The sequence below is a fragment of the Schistocerca americana genome, chromosome X (assembly GCF_021461395.2).
Source record: "Schistocerca americana isolate TAMUIC-IGC-003095 chromosome X, iqSchAmer2.1, whole genome shotgun sequence".
Lineage (NCBI taxonomy): Eukaryota > Metazoa > Arthropoda > Insecta > Orthoptera > Acrididae > Schistocerca > Schistocerca americana.
In genome coordinates this window covers 252,325,955-252,345,612 of record NC_060130.1, presented here as the reverse complement: position 1 = coordinate 252,345,612, position 19,658 = coordinate 252,325,955, and the positions used below count along the sequence as shown (strand labels likewise).

Here is a 19,658-nt window from a genome sequence, read left to right as displayed (position 1 = left end):
ATTGCAGAGTAGTCATGTAGATGTAGATATAGATCAACGGGGGCAAGTGCAAATGCGTGCCCCGACCGGGACTCGAACGCGGCATCTCCTGCTTACATGGCAGACGCTCTATCCATCTGAGCCACTCAGGGCACAGATGATAGTGCGACTGCAGGGCCTATCTCGCACACGCCTCCCGCGAGACCCACATTTTCACCTTGTATGTCCACACACTATATTCGTAGTGTCCCACCCCAACACACTCATTACTCATGGATGACATTCTTCGAAGTCCCGTAAGAGTTCGGCGAGTAAGTGTGCATCCGCACTGAAGAAGGAGGTCATGGCCGGTATCGCCGGAACTATATATTTACATGGATATCGTGTCTGTTATTTCGGACATGTCCGAAAGAACATACACCATTGATGACCTGAAGCCGTCTAGAACGAAATTAGAATTATATTAATACCTTCAGCTGTCCGAATGAACAGACACCATATCCATATCGTATATAGTTCTGGCAACACCGGCCATGACCTTCTTCCGTGCGGATGCAAACATATTACCTGAACTCTTACGGGACTTGGAAGAATGTCTTCCACGAGTAATGAGTGTGTTGGGTTGGGACACTACGAATGTAGTGTGTGGACATACAAGGTGAGAATGTGAGTCTCGCGGGAGACGTGCGCGAGATAGTCCCTGCAGTCGCACTGTTATCTGTGCCCTCGGTGGCTCAGATGGGTAGAGCGTCTGCCATGTAAGCAGGAGAACCCGGGTTCGAGTCCCGGTCGGGGCACACATTTTCACCTGTCCACGTTGATCTATATGAACGCCAGTGAGCAGCTGACGGTATTAATATAATTCTAATTTCGTAAACGAAACTTGGTAGCCGTGTTTCTACACCTGAAAGATGATGTCTGTTCAAATTTCGTATCGTTCGCGTAAGAGTGGTGCTAGTAGCACCGCTATGAACGATGTAAATTAGGTTACATGTTGTGACGGTTGTGACCGTTAGTTAATTTTGAGACTGGATGTGGTGAGTTGGTGTTAGTCAAGAATGCCTTTAAGGTTAAAAAGACGCCATTATTAACACCTCATTGAGTTTGAACGAGGTCGTGTAATAGGATTACGAGAAGCTGGAAGTTCCCTCTACGATAAGGCACAAAGACTTAGCATGAATGTAATTACTATACATAGCTGGTGACAGTGGTGGTCTAAGAGACTGTACGGTCGCAAGAAGACAGCGCTCCGGACGGCCACGAGGCATTACCGGGAGGGAAGACCATCGTGTTCGGCGTATGGTTCTGCACCGTCGTACTGCATCTGCAGTAGCAATATGAGCAACACTTGGCACCGTAGTGACACAACGAACTGTTACATATCGCTTACTTCACGGACAGCTCCAAGCCAGACGTCCTGCAGCACGCACTTCACTTATCCCAAATCCACCATTAGCGACTCCATAGGTGTGAAGCGAGAGCTTTTTGCAAGCCAGGGTGGAGGTATGTTGTGTATTCTGGTGAAAGCTGGTTCTGTCTCAGAGTCAGTGATGGCTGTGTGTTGGTTAGGTGTCCGGCTGAGGGCCTGAAATTAATATGTCTCCGTGATAGACACAGCATGTTGTTCTCAATGGAGAGACGTCTACAGACCTCTGGCGTGCCACAGGGGAGTGTTATGGGACCATTCCTTTTCACAATACGTATAAATGATCCAGTAGATAGTGTCGGAAGTTCCATGCGTCTTTTCGCGGATGATGCTGTAGTATACTAAGAAGTTGCAGCATTAGAAAATTGCAGCGAAATGCAGGAAGATCTGCAGCGGATAGGCATTTGGTGCAGGGAGTGGCAACTGACCCTTAACACAGATAAATGTAATGTATTGCGAATACATAGAAAGAAGGATCCTTTATTGTATGATTACATGATAGCGGAACAAACACTGGTAGCAGTTACTTCTGTAAAATATCTGGGACTATGCTTACGGAACGATTTGAAGTGGAATGATCACATAAAATTAATTGTTGGTAAGGCGGGTGGCAGGTTGAGATTCATTGGGAGAGTCCTTAGAAAGTGTAGTCCATCAACAAAGGATGTGGCTTACAAAACACTCGTTCGACCTATACTTGTGTATTGCTCATCAGTGTGGGATCCGTACCAGGTCGGGTTGACAAAGGAAGTAGAGAAGATCCAAAGAAGAGCGGCGAGTTTCGTCACAGGGTTATTTGGTAAGCGTGATAGCGTTACGGTGATGTTTAGCAAACTCAAGTGTCAGACTCTGCAAGAGAGGCGCTCTGCATCGCGGTGTAGCTTGCTGTCCAGGTTTCGAGAGGTTGCGTTTCTGGATGAGGTATCGAATATATTACTTACCTGTACTTATACCTCCCGAAGAGATCACGAATGTAAAATTAGAGAGATTAGAGCGCGCACGGAGGCTTTCCGGCAGTCGTTCTTCCCGCGAACCATACACGACTGGAACAGGAAAGGGAGGTAATGACAGTGGCACGTAAAGTGCCCTCCGCCACACACCGTTTAGTGGCTTGCGGAGTATAAATGTAGATGTAGATAGACACACTGGAACTACACCTCGCGTTACGGTCTGAGCTGCGATTTTGTATGACAGCAGAAGCGCTCTCGTGGTTTTCCCACACTTCCAGACTGTAAATGTGGACATCAGTCTAGTGATTCGTCTTGTTGTGCTGACATTCATGAACAGCATTCCATGGGGTGTTTTCCAACATAACGCTCTCGTTTCCCACATACCGCTGTTGTAACCCAACATCTCAACAGAGTGCCGACATGTTTAATTGGCCTGTTCGACCACCAGATCTGTCTCCAGTGGAGCACATATAGGATATCATCTGACGAAAATCCAGGGTCATCCACAAACAGCATTAACCGTCCCTGTATTGCCCGACCAAGTGCAACGGGTATGGAACTCCATCCGACAGACTGACACCCGGCACCAGCACATCACAATACAAGCACGTTTGTATGCTTGAATTCAATATCCTGGCTGTTACACCTATTATTAGGGTATCAGCATTACACATTTGCAGTGGCGTAATTCGCGCTTACATTAACCTGTAATCTTGCAAAGTTAATCACTTAAATATGTTACCTAGACAAATGCATTCCCGAAATTTCGTTACTCTGCATTAACTTTTTTTATCTTGCAATTGTTTTCGTCGATGTATTTATGGCTCACATGTCGTTTACTTGTTTCACCAACTGGTGTTATATCCCCATCGCTTACATATTTCGCCTACCACACGGAGACCTCGATTTAACATTTAATTTATAACATTTTATTGTTAAACAGGGGCTTTTGACATTTATTTTCGACATAGAGTGAACAGACATTCAACAAACACTCAAAATGGATGGCCTGTCGGAAGCTCATGCAAACTAAGTGAAGTTTACGTGATCGGTATGTCGGAATAGTCCAAGAACGGAAACAGACTAATGTGTAGGAAAGAAACTGAAAATGTCTGACGTAAACAGGGAAAAACGTTTGGATTGCGGCTCAACAAGAGAAAAATTTGAATCAGAAGCACCATTTTAAGATTATCTGGAGATGTACAGAAGAAGAAAGCTGGTGACTGAATTTAAAAAAGAAATTTAGATTCAAAGTATTCTTCTTCGGTTGTTATTCTTCATACCACGCTATTTTAGGCGATTTATTTTCTGTTACAGTTCTCAAGTTTTCCTCTGTCGTCCAGGCTCTCTTTCTTCCTTTTGGTATGTTTTTCTATAACTCTGCCACTAAACTGTCAGGTACCATTGTTCATAGTTGTTTGATTTGGCTTCATTTATTTGTTTTTTTTCTAACTTGATTTACACGGAGCACATTTTTACTTCAAGAAATGATCTATCAGGAACTGCTCCAACTACCGAACTATTGCCCCCAAATCTCACGCAAGTAAAATTTTGCTCTACATCCTGAAGCAACGTTTGAAGCCGTACATTCAACCTCACATATCCACAGAACAAGCAGGTTTTGTTGAAGGGAAAGGAACTCGTGAAAAGATCCTCAAAATAAGACAAATAATAGAAAAATCGCTATAGTTCAGTGTTCCTGTTTTCATCTGCTTCCTTGACTATAGGAAAGCCATTGACTGTGGAGTCTGGGAAAAGTTGTGTCAGGTGCTTGCAGAGTTTGGTGTCCCACCCCACTTGATAGCATTGATCAAAAGTCTAGTCAATAATCACTTCGCAGTTGTAAACACAAGTGTTGGCACGTCTGATTCCTTCAGAGTATCAAAAGGTGTGAGACAGGGCTGTGTCTTATACCCACAACTGTACAGCATCTCTGCAGAACATGTCATTAGGAAAGATCTCGATGACACTGTGCTTTTAGCCAACAGCGAAGATGAAATTGCTGAGACACTAACAAGAATAAAGGACATTAGTCCAGCATATGGATTATACACCAACCTCAGCAAGTCCAAACTCATGATGAATGATCGAGAAGAACAGATCCAGCTCACAGGCCGATTAAAGGAATTGGAAGTCGTCTATCTTGGTTCAACCATCTACAGCACGGGAAGTTGTGAAGATGAGATAAGAAGACGGATCACGCTAGGGCGAGTGGCTATGAAGAAGCTCACCAAGGTCTGGCAGAGCAGAGCAATAACAAATTGCACAAAGATCCGGCTAGTTGAAACACTCTTGTCTTCTGTTTTCTATTATGGTTGCGAAACATGGACACTCAAGGCCAGAGACAAAGAGCGCATTGATGCGTTTGAGCTTTGGTGCTGGCGTACGATGCTTCGCATAAAATGGACCGAAAGAAGAACAAATATGTCCATTCTTTAACAACTCGATATCCCTTCGAGTCACCGAAAAAATTCTCCAGTTTTCTGGCCATAGTGTGAGAAGAGATGGAGAAAATCTAGAGAAAATAATCTTGCAAGAAAAGATCTCGGGCACGAGACCAAGAGGAAGAGCATCGAGCAGATTGATAGATCAAATCAAGAAGATCTCCTGTCTACCTCTTCGGCAGGCACTAAGAGTAGCTGGCAACCGTCCGAGATGGAGACGCTTGGTTCATGTGGGTCACGACGCTCAGCAATGAGCACGACGACTTATGATGATGATGATGATGATTATTATTATTATTTTTACTTCACTTTCAGTATAATTATTCCTGAATCTGTTTATTCTTTTGATTGTGTTAACACTTCTTAAAAACCTCATGTCTGTGCACAGGTATGCATTTATTTCTTTTTGTTAAGTACCCATGTTTTACTTCCATTTAATAGGGTGGTGGAGAAACAGTTTAAAAAAACATAAATTACGTTTGTTTCACGTTCAGAATATTTTCTAATCGAATTCATTGTAAACATTTACAGAACAAGTTGGATATAATTTTCTTTTCTTTGCGGAGTTATGAATTTCAAGTCGTTCGTACAAACTGAATGAAGTTCCTACAGTATGAAGACATTCGCACCTGCCAGATTCAGTACTAATATTGCAACGTTTCTTTAACGATAACTCGCAGTATTTATCTTGAAAACATAACTGTTTGCAGTGATTACAACAGAGTAAGGGTTATAAGTATCTACTATAAAGATAGCTACTACTGTACATCAGCCGGCCGCGGTGGCCATGCGGTTCTAGGCGCTGTAGTCCGGAACCGCCCAACTGCTACGGTCGCAGGTTCGAATCCTGCCTCGGGCATGGATATGTGTGATGTCCTTAGGTTAATTAGGTTTAAGTAGTTCTAAGTTCTAGGGGACTGATGACCTGAGATGTTAAGTCCCATAGTACTCAGAGCCATTTGAACTATTTGAACTGTACTTCAAATATTACTGTCTGTAGCAGAATTCCTGAACATATTCCAAGCTCAGCCGGTCTAGAACAGAAAAATACACATTACTCCATGAAAATGAATAGCTTTTTAGAAATCATCGGTTGTTAAAAATCTAAATACCCGTCTCAGGCGCGATATAAAAGTTTAAAGAAAGACTTACGGCCAGCGACTAAGAACACTAAGTTTATTTGGAATATCAGCCAAACATGTGACAGAATTTTGCAATTTTCGACATGTAAACACTACTCTTAATTTTATCCGTTCATGATTTATTAAGTAACACAGCTATTTTCCCTAGACTTTCCATAAGTGAAGCTTATGTCTATGTACATTCAACAGCAAAAATATTGGTTCACTATAGACAAAACGGCAGAAAAATTTGGCAATTGAAGCATAGAAACTGGGCCATGACGTTACGTCAGACAGAGGAAGCGAGCCATTGATTTAGGGAATGCGAGATATCCGGCGGTTACTCTGTGTTCACCTAAGCCCCATATGCTAAGGATTGCTTACTTTAAGACACAGATTAGGGACCTGACTGCGCGTTGGAATCGCAGCAACAGTTCCTGGATACCAACAAATATGAGGCACAGAGCCTATGAAACTTTCAAGGATGACCTTGCAGTGGCTCACTACCTACAGTTCAGGGTTAACTAATAATGAATGACAAATTTTACCAACAAGCAATATAGCTGGTATTCGCTTTTTGCAGCTTGATAAATTTGCATGACAGTCACAACATTACCTTCCACGAGCGTACTGACTCAAATGTTCAAGGAGACTGGTCTTACATCTGTTTCTCGTGGTATGGTGGTTCGAAGAGTGGAGTAGTAATCTAAAGTTGCAGAGTTCAAAACTGTATGATCCCATTTCTTTAGTCATTTGTACGTATTCACTAGCATGAAAAAGATAGCGAAATATCGGACAGTGATTACCAGAATCATCAAACTGAATGTGAGAGTAACGAAATAGCTGACCTAGTAGATAATGGCTTCGCTGTAATGCAAATATTTTTCTTCAAGTGGCTGAAGTCACGAATGATATGCTGATTAGTGTCAGAGAAAATATTGAACCACAAAAGTATTTTTCCGAGAGCTATTATCAAAGGGCAGAACAGGACATGAAGTCATTACTAATTCAAGGTATGAAATGTTCCAAATTCGTACAGATACACCCCGTAGTTATTATCCCTAAGTATTTAGAAGCAGTGATTTTCCTAGTAAATTAACGACAGAATACTTTGATTGACAGTGAATGAGTACGGATGTAACTAGTGCTTATACGAATATAAACATCCATTAAAACTGTCATGAATGGTCAGTATTATCAAATCAGTACCATAACGTTACTGAATCACCTTCTTCTCATAAAATATTAATTGTAATATAAGAGGTTCGTTACACACTGATGGTTAGGTGAGGAAATGATAGAGAAGAAGAATCACATGTTTTTATAGCTGCCAAAAGAAAGATCACGCTTTTGGTACTGGTTTTACTGTAAATAAGAGAAAAAATTTTGTTATGGACTTCCAGGAAAAATTACTCAGCTTGTGCAGATTCATATTCGGAGGAAAATTTCTTGTGTGTGCTTATGACTCAACTGAAGAGATGAGTGAAGAAGGGAAGGATGCTGTAAATGTTGAGTTAGATAAAGTATACACTGTATGTCCGAGAGGAGATTGTAAGATCATTTTTGCAGATACGAATGCTAAAATAGGGAAAGAAGATGAATATCAGTCTTGTATTGGAAAATACAGCCTACATGGAACTCAAATGACAATGGGATCAGACCTGTAAACTTCGCATATTCAAGGAACATTGTAGTGGGCGCTACAACTTTTAACCACAAAGGGGTACATGAAGTGGCATGGGAATCTCCACATGGAAATACTTTTAACCTAATTGACCATCTCCTAATAGATGCAAGACATCTGTGTAATTTAATGGACGTTAGAAGTTATAGGTGTGCTAATGCTGACACTGACCATTACGTTGTAATAGCAACAATCAGAAGCCAACTGATTAATGCAAGGAAGGTAAGTCGATTTCGTGTAAAAAAATTCAGTATGGACAAGTTGAAGGACCCCGAGTCTGCTCTAAGAATCTCTAACTTACTCAAAGGTGACCTGGCACAACTTCCTGACAATGAGAGCATGGAGGAAATGTGGAAGAATCTAAATGACATCCTTACAAAATCTGTAGATGACGGTCTAGGAAGAGCAGATCGGACCATACACAACGGTTGGTTTGATGAAATGTGTGCACTAGTAACAGGCATTAAAAATAAAGCCACCAGGAGATTGCATCAAGTAAACCATACCCATAGATCTGTAGAATATCATAGAAGAGTGAGAAGAGAAGAAAGGGGCTGCACAAAAGAAAAATGAGAGAGCATGAAGTGAAAGAACCGAGAGAAATGTAAGAAAAATATCAGCTGAAAGGGGTGAATGAAGCGAGATTTTTATATTAAAAGTGAAATAAGGGCCAGAAGGATTTCCAGCCAAGGATGAATTTATGTAGAAATACAGATGGTTCAGTTTTGAGTAGCGGCGAAGCAATACGTAGAAGATTGGTTCAACACATTGATGAACTGTTGAATGATGGTACAGCCGAGGACCAAGGAAACTTACCTCCTATAAATACAAGTAACTCGAATACAGAGGAACCAGTCCCAACTGCTGAGTAAGTGGGGGCAGCTATCAAGAATCTGAAGAATAATAGGTCACAGGAATGGATTTAATACATGGAGAACTTACTAAAAACGCTGGAAAGGAAAATGTCAAACATTTACACAAGCTTGTTGTTAAGATTTTGATAGAAGAAAGTATCTTTGATGATTAGAGCGTAGGTATCATATGTCCAATATACAGCAAAGCCTGTCCTGTGGCGTGCTCTAACTACAAGGGAATATGCCTATTAGCTACATCATATAAAACATTCTCCACAATCCTTTTTAATATGCTTACACCCTATGCTCTTGGCGATTATCAACGTGAGTTTCGTCGGTGGAGATCTACCGTCGATCAGTTCTTCACATTATGGCGAATACTAGAAAAATGTAAAGAATTTGGGATTGATATACATCATCTCTTTACAGACTTCAGATCAGCCTACGGAATTCTTGATACAATGGAGCTCGTATACGGCAACGGAAGAGTTGAACGGTCATAAAAACATTGATTGCCTTAGTGAAAGCTGCTACGGGAAACACCCAGAGTCAAATTAAAATACGGAATATGGAGGAAGACAGAGAGACGCATTATCCTGCTTTCTGTTCAATATAGTCTTGGAAGAAAGGTTGTAACAAATTAAGCTTATCAATACAAGAGGGACTTTCCTGTATATACCAGTTCAGGTGTTGGTATATGCAGATGATATCAGAGATTGGATCAGAAGGAAACTGTAAGGAGAACGTCAACTTCGAAATCCAAAAACAAATATTCTCTGCCAACATGTGCTACCATGGCTTCAGAAAACATCTAATTCTAAGTTGCTGTTCAGGAAAAGTTAAGCTATGATGTATATAATTTTAGGAAGGCCGAGCTACCATACGGTGCTGAAACATGGACATCAAAAAATCTGACGAAAGGTAAGTCAGCATATTTGTGAGAAATATCTTGGAACAAATTCTTGGGAGAGAGGAAGAAAATGGTGGCTGGAGGAGGAGATTCAATTACGAATAATATTATCTGTATACGGAACCAAACATTTCCAGCTACGTTAAGATAAAAAGGATTGAATGGGTAGGATGTGTACTGAGAGCAAACGACAGCGCAGCTCCTGAAGGAATCGGAAGAGTAGGGACACCAGAGCAAAGGTGGAGGAAAGGATCAAATGGTTCAAATGGCTCTGAGCGCTATGAGACTTAACATCTGAGGCCATCAGTCCCCTAGAACTTAGAACTACTTAAACCTAACCAACCTAAGGACATCACACACATCCATGACCGAGGTAGGATTCGAACCTGCGACCGTAGTGGTCGCGCGGTTCCAGACTGAAGCGCCTAGAACCGCTAGGTCACTGCAGCCGGCGGAAAGGATCAAAAAGGACATAATGAAAATTGGAATTTAAAATTGTACGAGTTTCACATTAAACAGGGAAGCATAGTATAATCTCCCACTGAAGACCAAGGATCACAGAGGACTGTTGTACCAACGGTGATAAATTTTTCCCATAATGGCAAAACTGCCTCATGTAGTGAGTCTGCATTCCTTATCACACTAGGACTGCACTGATGATGGTTACTATGACCAGTAGCTGCGAATGTAAGAAATCGTCTACGACAGGTATTATAGGTTCTTTCGTCATTTAGGGCCAAACAAATACAGAAAAACTAACATGCAGTGAACTTCCTTTGATTCCTAAAGGTATGGTCTATTCTAGTCTCATACCACCTAAACCCGTTACTTTAGCATTTTTCGACTTATTAATGACAACAGTGGGGTTGCTATTCTCGATATCTACTTGTCATTGCCTTATCTTATATTTATGTGACCCAGAATGTTTCAGTTAAGCAGTAGCTGGTGAGCAATAGTATGAAGAGACGGGTTGATGTTCCCAGAACCCACCTCTAAAATGCAGTAGTCCACCGTTACAATGGCCAGTAAGAGTTTTGACTGGCTTAGGACACGCTGAACGCGGGTTTAAATCAAACGATTTCGTTTATCTACCATTAAGCATTTCAGCTACATCTCTCTATCAGACAATTTAGACTAAACAGAGAACGATATTCACATAACACGACATCAGATTACAAGAAAATAGCTTACGTTTCATCCACATGCTTGGCATTAAACTATAGTTTGTCGTTTCTACGCCAAGGTCTAAGTCTACTACAGACCGAACTAAGTTTTCTACCTACTTAACAAATCGATCAGTGCCAAATAGTATATAATCAAACTACGCTTTCACAAAAAAAATTTAATTTTGTTGGCGGAAGCAGATAAAAGCTGGTATTGCCAAGTGCGTAATTTTAGAATTTTATAAATTTTTCTCTTTCATATCTAGAACGTACTGAATTAAAGTTACGGGAAGTCTTACAAATCAGAGGTTTTCTTAAGATTTCCTTGTCGGTTTTCGAAATGGCAATTTAATGAACAGAATAAAAGTAGATGCAGTATAGTATTCCTCCAGTCACTTTGGACCCCACAGCTAATACTTCAGAAGGCAGTCACGTTACCACTGCACTAGGGAAACACTGCTGTATTCCATACATCGCCATAGTGATAGGTAATGTAGACAGTCTGCAATGTAAAAGACGAGAGTAGTTGAATTTTCTCCATGAAACGAACTTCCTAGACTCAAAACCATATATTTAATAAACTGATGTCACACTTTACCTGAAAATCAGTCACATTTTTTAATGCAACCGACAATATAATATAAAGTGAATTTAGTGGGATAACTCTGTGCCACTCCAGGAATTTACTTAATGCTCACAGAGTTGCCAACTTTTTTAGCCATAGATTTAATGTGTTTAAACAGCCGATGGCTCCCCAGAGCAGGCTTGAAAGTTAAGAATGTAGATCACATCTCAAAGCACACTTCAAAAATGGTTCAAATGGCTCTGAGCACTATGGGACTCAACATCTTAGGTCATAAGTCCCCTAGAACTTAGAACTACTTAAACCTAACTAACCTAAGGACATCACACACACCCATGCCCGAGGCAGGATTCGAACCTGCGACCGTAGCAGTCCCGCGGTTCCGGACTGCAGCGCCAGGACCGCTAGACCACCGCGGCCGAAAGCACACTTCCGAGTTGGACATAGGGCCGAAATAGCATTAGCTAATGACTTACTCTCATTTCTGTAACTAGGCTTAGGGGCAAGAGCATACTAATAACACACACTTGTACTGACTGCAAGATGAAAACCATAAATCAATGGCTGTCACATTTATCATGATTTTTCTTTCCTAAGCATACTGCGAACTGGAAAGATTATCCAATACACGTGACTATCTTTTTTGGAGCTTGCAAGATGGTTGTAATGTAAGCGTTATCCTTACTTAACACATCTCTGATCTTTATAGACTATAAAAAAAGGTATTTCTTGAGATCATTGACATTGGAACTACCCCCAAACCACAGGAACACAGGAATGCTAATGAGAAGACAATAACAGACCACATATTGCAAAACGAGACGATCCTCGTATAAATTTCGTAAGCTACAAGTAGTATAAAGTAGTGAACGAGGAACACAATACTCTGACACCACAGTCTTTAATATGTAATTCTAAAGTAAAACTGTTAGTCAGTGTGTAATAATGAGAAGTAAGCAAAGTAACTTCTACCCATAACGGTTACAAAAGAACAACTACTGACGCTTTGTTCATGGGACTGAAAATTTTCTTGTGAATAAAGTATTCAATTTGCAATATGATTATGAAAGAAGAGACAGAAATAACAAGAAGGGTTCATTTACTTGTGCACAGGGCACATTTTTAAAGCAACGCCTCGCAGCTAGTTTAGGTTTTCCTTAAGTTATTGCCTGAGGGTTTGATATTAACGACTTCTCAAGGGGATCAAAGTATTTATATGAGAATCGTGAAATCATTGAGGAGCAATTGCTGGAACAGACTGCTACGTTACGTGGCAATTTGTGAAACACAGCAATGCTCATTTTTTTATTCCAACCCTTGAGGCGTTCTGCATGGTCCAAAATAATCATAAAGGCTGTAGATTACTGTATAGGTTTAATGACGCCTTGAGCTCATTTTCTTGTCTGCAGAATCAGTTCACCAACTATCCAGCTATTCTTTACCTGAAAGCACTTGGATAGACAACTAGAGGAAAACCAACATAAATGAAAACTAGCGGTGACATCAGCATGGACAAACATGAAATGTATCACTGAACAATTTAAAAATGACACAGAAATATATAGAGTTCAATCCCTAACTCGTATCCTGCAATGTCATCGGAAATTTCTGCACAACAAAAAGCATGTCAAACAAAATAACATGATGTATTCCTAGTTCAACGAGCCTCATGACGTCCATGAACGCCCACGACTGGTTATTTGCTCTGTAAGGCTACCTTCGCTTAGTTGCAATATCTTCTTCTGTCTTTATACACTATACTCTGAAGAATAAAACTGCTGATCACCTGTCAACACCGGAAGTTCCCACGGTCAAGTCAATCCCTAGTGTGCCAAATCATAGTACTTGCCTCCAGATGTCGTATCCTGTTGATCAAACTCAACGACCGCACACACTATCACAACTTATTGTTCTAGTATATTCATACCCAAAATGAACCTGGCCAATCCCTATGGATCCCAAATGCCCGTTTTGACAGTTTATGCCACCGAAATAAAATTCCCTCCATTTAGATACTTCTACACTCGACGAGGGTCAACAACCGACTCATCGAGTCCACAAGTTCCCAGCGGTCCCTAAAATTTTTAATATCCATGCATTTTGGTTACTGCGCGGTAGCTACAGTTTGTGTGGCAATTTACCGTACCCACGGCCGTCCAGGCTATCCTAGCTTCCTATGCCCCTAAAAGTACTGTTATATACTGTGTTGCATTTTAATGAAAGCTGAAGTAGCTTTCTCAACGTAAATATCAGAAAAGTTCTCATGGCGTCACGGGAAATCGCCACGTCATATCCAGGACAACCGGCAAAGACTTCAACGTTTCAGTCCTCTTACCAACTTTTCACGGAAATTGATAAATGTGATTTAGTGATTTACATCTACAGAGACACACGTGATCACAATTTCCGAAAAACAGGATAATTTATTCAACAGAAATAAGTTCACAAATTGAGAATGCCAGTTACGCGTTGATCAACCTGTGACCTTTATGCAGGCAATTATTCGGCCTAACACTGACTGACAGAGTTGTTGGATGCCCTTCTAAGGGACACAGCGCCAAATTCAGTCCAATTGGAGCTTTAAATCATCAAAATCCCGAGATGGTTGGAAACACTCCCCATAACGCTCCAAATGTTCTCAACTTCGGAGATATCCGGCGACCTTACAGACCAAGGTGGGGTTTGGCATGCAAGAGATCAAGCGGTAGAAACTCTCGTTGTCTGCGGGCGGCCATTATCTTGCTGAAACGTAAGCACAGGATGGCTTGCCATAAAGGGCAATAAAACGGGCACTAGAATATTGTAGACAGACTGCTGTGCTGAAAAGTTCCGAGAATGACAGCGAAAGGGGTTGTGAGGTAACGGGCTAGTTGTGACGCCCTGGAAATATTCTACGAGGGCAGTTCAATAAGTAATGCAACACATTTTTTTTCTGAAACAGGGGTTGTTTTATTCAGCATTGAAATACACCAGGTTATTCCCCAATCTTTTAGCTACACAACACTATTTTTCAACGTAATCTCCATTCAATGCTACGGCCTTACGCCACCTTGAAATGAGGGCCTGTATGCCTGCACGGTACCATTCCACTGGTCGATGTCGGAGCCAACGTCGTACTGCATCAATAACTTCTTCATCATCCGCGTAGTGCCTCCCACGGATTGCGTCCTTCATTGGGCCAAACATATGGAAATCCGACGGTGTGAGATCGGGGCTGTAGGGTGCATGAGGAAGAACAGTCCACTGAAGTTTTGTGAGCTCCTCTCGGGTGCGAAGACTTGTGTGAGGTCTTGCGTTGTCATGAAGAAGGAGAAGTTTGTTCAGATTTTTGTGCCTACGAACACGCTGAAGTCGTTTCTTCAATTTCTGAAGAGTAGCACAATACACTTCAGAGTTGATCGTTTGACCATGTGGAAGGACATCGAACAGAATAACACCTTCAGCGTCCCAGAAGACTGTAACCATGACTTTACCGGCTGAGGGTATGGCTTTAAACTTTTTCTTGGTAGGGGAGTGGGTGTGGCGCCACTCCATTGATTGCCGTTTTGTTTCAGGTTCGAAGTGATGAACCCATGTTTGATCGCCTGCAACAATCTTTGACAAGAAATTGTCACCCTCAGCCACATGACGAGCAAGCAATTCCGCACAGATGGTTCTCCTTTGCTCTTTATGGTGTTCGGTTAGACAACGAGGGACCCAGCGGGAACAAACCTTTGAATATCCCAACTGGTGAACAATTGTGACAGCACTACCAACAGAGATGTCAAGTTGAGCACTGAGTTGTTTGATGGTGATCCGTCGATCATCTCGAACGAGTGTGTTCGCACGCTCCGCCATTGCAGGAGTCACAGCTGTGCACGGCCGGCCAACACGTGGGAGATCAGACAGTCTTGCTTGACCTTGCGGCGATGATGACACACGCTTTGCCCAACGACTCACCGTGCTTTTGTCCACTGCCAGATCACCGTAGACATTCTGCAAGCGCCTATGAATGTCTGAGATGCCCTGGTTTTCCGCCAAAAGAAACTCGATCACTGCCCGTTGTTTGCAACGCACGTCCGTTACAGACGCCATTTTAACAGCTCCGTACAGCGTTGCCACCTGTCGGAAGTCAATGAAACTATACGAGACGAAGCGGGAATGTTTGAAAATATTCCACAAGATATTTCCGGTTTTTTCAACCAAAATAGGCCGAGAAAAAAAATGAGTTGCACTACTTATTGAACTGCCCTCGTATGTTCGGAGTTGGGGCGGCCGCACAAGGACGCTCGGCGGGCGCGGGCCGCTCGGCAGGCCGAACACGTGGTGCCGGACATTGGCCGATGGCCGATGCGAGAGGGGTCCAGCGGCAGCGTGGCTGGGAATTCCATGTTAACGCAGTGACGAGGACGGTGCTTGGTGTCGATGAAGGAGATTTCTACGCCGTGAGTGGCAAAGATGACGGACTTTGTGAAACCTTAATGGTAGACATTTCACAGTTCATATAGAAATTAATAGTAACCAGAGGAATCATGATACCTCAAAAAGAAACGTGTACATTACCATTATTTGCACGACGATTCTAATGGTGTAATCAGATTTTCAATATCTGTATTAGTTTAAAGTTTAGTATCTGACTGTAAATTAGATAAGTAACAACCAGCAACGAATTTCCAAAATGTAAACGCTTCCTCAGATTTCGTCGATCGACGTGTCGTTGGAAAGCTATCAGTGTAAACCTAAATTGGTATAAATTACAGGCATGTAACTTGAATAGTACATGAGTTATAGGAGGTCAAAGTGGCCGATTACTATCGATCGCGTCAGGGCATAAGTACTCCACAGTTACACGATAAAACGGTAGCAGCATGCTTATAAATATACTTATTCATCCATGTCTTTGTTTATATCAGATATATACTATTCAAGAAGAAATTGGTTAAATATGTACTGTGTTTTAGTAAGCACAGAGACATTGGGCTACTGGCCTACCTTCTGTACTGTATCTTTGATATATGTTTATTTAATTTGTTTGTGTATCTAATAATGTGTGTTAAATCGTGTTTATGGTCCAGCCGTAGGAATATTTATTTAGTTTCAAGTTATTTAAATGTAACTCCAGTATTTCGTATGTATTTAAATATGTTTGTGAGTGTACGTTGGATTGAAGACATGGCGCGAGCGCTCTAGCCAATCACAGCACTCGTGAATGAGGAGACTGGATGGAAGCGAGTGCGGGAGAGTAGGACAAGAGTTGGTCTGAGCAGTGGGTAGTTCTGGGGAGTACGGCACACGACACGGGAAGTGCTGGACACGACGGCGTGACAGATGCGGACTCGGCGAAAGGACTTGGAGAGTGGAGCGGTTTGCACGTGGTCGCGAGAGATAGAAATAAGTTGGAGTGCCGACTTGTGAACCTGTGAGATTTCCGTGGTTTCTACAGTGAAAACGCAGTACGCGTTTGGAAGTGAATATCTCGTGAGCTATGTTGTTGTTCACAGCTAATTACGCGAAGTAGGAATCTATTGTTTCCCTGCTATTTAACTCATTGTATTTAATTGCTGCACCATCGACAACAATAAGTGTTTTGCTGAAATATACCGCATTCTTAAAAGTACTTCTGCTATCGTACTCATCATTTAAAGTCGTTAAGATAGTACCTGCAGATTTTATTTAATTGTAATCTTTCATTTATAAATTTGTATGTTACTCTCATAATTCGCAATTGCCGAGTGATAGAAACTTTCGACCATTCGATTCACGTGTGAATTCTTATCGTATTTGGCCCCTAATGCGGCAACTACGTATCCCAGCCTCTAGACAATGAAACCAGCCAAAACTTTTAATATTTCAACACTGAGTCTGTGTGTGCTTAGTTGAAGGCCACCCACCTCACATCACATCACATTTCATTTATTATTTGAAAGCCCGCAGGGTCCTGCCACCTTGGTCCATACGGCAGGCAACAGTCAGGCTTTATGGGGCGTCTTTAGACGCGTCTTCGCTGCTCATCGGAGCTCAGCTCGAAGTGGTACTAATCAATGAACGTAATTCTACTCCATTCAAAGAGATTCCAGGCCAGACTTATCTGGAGACGCCATGGATAGTTGTTGGATACCAGCCTGACTCTTGCCCGGCATACGGCCTGAAAGTACCATCTGTTTTCATAGCAGGGCCCCTTTGCTTCTCATCTACGGCATCCTTACAGCACGGTGGTAATTCGAGGAATTCTACGGATCGTTTTGTTACTCTTCGTAGCATACCGTCTTGGGCTTACATTTCAGCATGATCATGCCCGCTTGCACACGGCGAGAGTTTGTACTGATTGCCTGCGTTTTCGCCAAATCCTACCTTGACCATCAAGTTGAGAAGTTTGGAGCATTGTGGGCAGGGCCCTCCAATCAGCTTGGCATTTTGGCTATCAAACGCATCAATAGCACGAAATTTTGTACTATATCTCTCACTAGGACATCCAACTATCCTATCAGCCAGTCCCAGTCCGAATAGCTGCTTGCATGAGGGCCAGAGGTGGACCAACGTGTTCCTGACATTCTCAATTTATGAAGCTCTTTCTGCTGAATAAATCATCCAGTTTTTCAGAAACTACAATCATTTGTTTGTCTGTAGATGTAAATCACAACTACACATTTCCGTCCCATTCTGATAATTCATTCGTGGTGTGTCTTTTTTACTGTCTTAGAGTATATAGAAGGAAGGCAGAGATGGAGAGTGAAAGGTTGGAAAAGGGATTGAAAATTAGAAGACTGAACAGAGGTACTTACTGGCGAAAATCCAATTGCAGGAACAGAAGAGTCAAAGTTAGTTTGGAATCATACGATGGTGGATATAGTCGTCGTCAAGCAGGAGAAGTTAGCGGCTGAATGATGCTGAATTAAAACCTATGAGCTGGAATGGGTGTAAAGAAACAATTGCTGTGAAGAATTAATAACGTACTTAGTGAGAAACAAACGTGTATAAAGACTATGGCCTATCAGTGAGCTGTGAAATTCAAAAATCATTACGTAAATATTTTACATGGAAAAAAGCATAGAACGGATTTCGTGTGGAATGAAATATTAAATAAACGTGGACGACTTAGAACAAATGAATGAGATCTGTACACTTTACTTCTGCAGAACTGTGTTTTCGCTACAATTTTATGCTGAATAATATTCAAAAGTTGTCCTTGAATTGTTTGAAGACTTCCGTCTATATCAAGTTAGTCAATGGACAACGTTCCGCAGTAAGATTTTAGTTGCGCTAAATTTCAACCAATCTTCCTCAAAATTTACGCTGCCATTTCTAGCAGATTAAGACAAGCAACCATACCGTGAGAAGACCAGAAAACACGAAGCATCCGACTGTAGCCGTTAACGTCAGAAATATAGGTAACTACGATAAACGCATCTCTCGTCACGGAAGAATAACAACAACAAACCGCAGTGTACGAAACGCGAAATTTCTCATTTCTATCACAAATACTGCTGCTAGTCACTCAAGCGAATGTTACAATTAAATTATTGAAAAGATACGAAAATATACAACAGGAAGTGTTTGTATGACGGATACAGATTAAAAACAAAAGTCTCGCACAGAAACAATAAATCCACGCACCAAGAAAAAGTTTTGCATCACGACGGTTCCCAGAAATCCTGAAGATAGACGTTGACTGTGGATATTGTATCACATATATAGTCCCATTAACTGATCAGAGATGTCACTAAACCCGCCCAAAGATGTAAACAACCATGTATGAGCAGCGCCTACTGCCGCGCGGGATTAGCCGGGCGGTCTTGGGCGCTGCGGTCATAGACTGTGCGGCTGGTCCCGGCGAAGGTTCGAGTCCTCCCTCGGGCATGGGTGTGTGTGTTGGTCCTTAGGGTAATTTAGGGTAAGTAGAGTGTAAGTGTAGGGACTGATGACCTTAGCAGTTAAGTCCCATAAGATTTCACACACATTTGAACATCTGATTTGAACAGCGCCTATTAGACGGAGTGGGTTCGATAGCCGGTCAGTTCCAGACATTCCACCAGGAAAGAGGTACACGGTTCGTGTTGTTTGTAGCTCAGCCATGCCTATACGGTCAATACCGCGGTTCGATAGTGTCCGCATTGCTACTTTGTGCCAGGAAGGGCTTTCAACAAGGAAGTGTCCAGGCGTCTCGAAGTGAACCAAAGCGATGTCGTTCGGACATGGAGGAGATACAGAGACAGGAAATGTCGATGACTTGCCTCGCTCAGGACGCCCAAGGGCTACTCCTGCAGTGGATGACCACTACCTACGGATTATGGCTCGGAGAAACTCTTACAGCAACGCCACAATGTTGAATAATGCTCTTAGTGCAGCCACGAGACGTCCTGTTACGACTCAAACTGTGGGCAATAAGCCGCATGATGAGCATGAGCATGACGAAGTCCATCTTTGCAACAACACCACGCAGCGTGGTACAGATGGGCCCAACAAAATGCCGGATTGGCCACTCAGATTTGGCATTACGGTCTTTTCACCGATGAGTGTCGAATATGCCTGCAACAAGACAATCGTAGGAGACGTGTTTGAAGGTTA

At 42.1% G+C, this 19,658-nt stretch overlaps 1 non-coding gene across 1 annotated transcript; it reads left to right on the top strand.

The window, feature by feature from the left end:
* The first annotated feature begins 701 nt into the window (after positions 1-701).
* On the top strand, positions 702-776 carry Trnat-ugu. The gene has a single exon. It is a non-coding gene; the product is annotated as a tRNA-Thr (tRNA).
* Positions 777-19,658: the final 18,882 nt, after the last annotated feature.